Source organism: Glossina fuscipes, unplaced genomic scaffold (genome assembly GCF_014805625.2).
Source record: "Glossina fuscipes isolate IAEA_lab_2018 unplaced genomic scaffold, Yale_Gfus_2 59889, whole genome shotgun sequence".
Classification (NCBI taxonomy): domain Eukaryota; kingdom Metazoa; phylum Arthropoda; class Insecta; order Diptera; family Glossinidae; genus Glossina; species Glossina fuscipes.
Window position 1 is genome coordinate 42158 of NW_024002477.1, and position 1538 is coordinate 43695.

The 1538-nt window shown below is 34.1% G+C and overlaps 1 long non-coding RNA gene across 2 annotated transcripts; it reads right to left on the reverse strand.

Annotated features, from left to right (window-relative positions):
- Nucleotides 1-13: 13 nt before the first annotated feature.
- On the reverse strand, nucleotides 14-1008 carry LOC119643276. Of its 2 annotated transcripts, none has more exons than XR_005248253.1 (3): nucleotides 929-1008; nucleotides 698-837; nucleotides 14-463 (listed from the first exon to the last, which is right to left on the reverse strand). It is a non-coding gene; the product is annotated as an uncharacterized LOC119643276 (long non-coding RNA). The 2 variants fall into 2 exon arrangements; XR_005248254.1 differs by having other exon boundaries at nucleotides 973-1007.
- Nucleotides 1009-1538: the final 530 nt, after the last annotated feature.

Genomic DNA, 1538 nt, shown 5'->3' on the forward strand with positions numbered 1-1538 from the left:
TACGTACCCAGTGGTTATTGCGTGATTTGAGAAAGCATAATAAACAGTCGGCGCTCACAACGCTATCACTTGGCTGCTACCTGCCCGGTCGCGATATATGCATGATATAATGTCAGGAACGGATGTGCCTGTCTGCCAAGAGGTGGTGCCATTGTAACGTGCTCATTTAGAATTCAGTCTTATTTTATTAAATGGTATTTTGTGTATCTTTTTCAAAGTTGCCGTTGTAGGATGAATGTTCTATTCTGTAGCATATGTGAGCTAGACTTGTAAACATGTACTATTATTTTGAATTTTTATGTGAGGCTGAGGAGGAATTTCAACTGACTTCTTAATTAATAATAAATAAGAAATCTAATTCCAACAGTTGTTTGCGGTAGCCGTTCAAAATTACAAATTTTACGAGTTGTGTACATACCCTATTGTCCATTTTTGGGGTTTTCATTGTTTTTACACACGTCATCTAAAATAACAAAGAGCAAAAGTGAAAGTTAAATACGGCACAATTACTGTTAATTTTAAAATTTTGTTTTAAGATCAGTCTTGCATTATTCTAAGCCCCAATGTCACTAAAGCTCGTAACCAAATATGCTTCATGTAACAAGGGGTCCAAAGGCCACATTTTGCCATGTTCAGTACCCCTGCACTAACTCATCATCATTTTTTCACAACTGATACACTTAAGCCACTTCTTTACCTCAGCAGTGAGATTTGCAATGTAATATAGATGTAATGGAGTTTATTCATGCCTTCGAAAATAGCGTATCAAAATCACTTATTTAATCATTTGAAGTTTGTGAAGATTTATTTAATGACTTGTTCACAAATTTTTAGTGGCTAAAAAACGAATCCGTAATTTCATTAATATATAAGCCAAGAAAAATTCAGTTGTAAGTTTAGGCACATTTAGCAATCTGTTTTGCTCTACCTTGGAATTGCCAAACCGCCCGGGTTATTTTTTACCTTACTCACATTTAATAAACGAATGAATTTATTCTTGTAGATGCGTTAATATGAAAAATTTCTGCGTAAGAGGAACAAAGCGAAAATAATTTAATGGCTTTATGGTCAAACGCAATGGATGCGTTGCGCGTTTTGCGTGACGCACAGAGTGTCAAAATAAAATTGACTTGATATATGTATACGAAGTTGGACATTTGCGTTATATTTTGCATTGAAGCAAAATTTTGCAAGCTTTTGAAATTCCGGCTTACTTCGTTTTTGACATGTAACACAACGGTACATATATGAAAACAGAACAAAATCGTAGCGTTCATATTTCAAACACAGTATAATTTTAATGGGATCATTTACATATTAATTAAAAAGAAAGTAAAAATGCTATTATCGAGCAAGCCCCTCCGTCAGGCACCCTACATCACTTTGCGTAGTTAATAATATTTTGATAATTATGCATTAGTTCTATGTAAATGCGTTCCATTTCAAATCGTAAAGTTCCATGAAAGCTTTCATATTGGCAATCTTAATTTACTTGTCAAATATTTTATTATTTTCCAGTTGCTCTCGCTCTAGCAAGT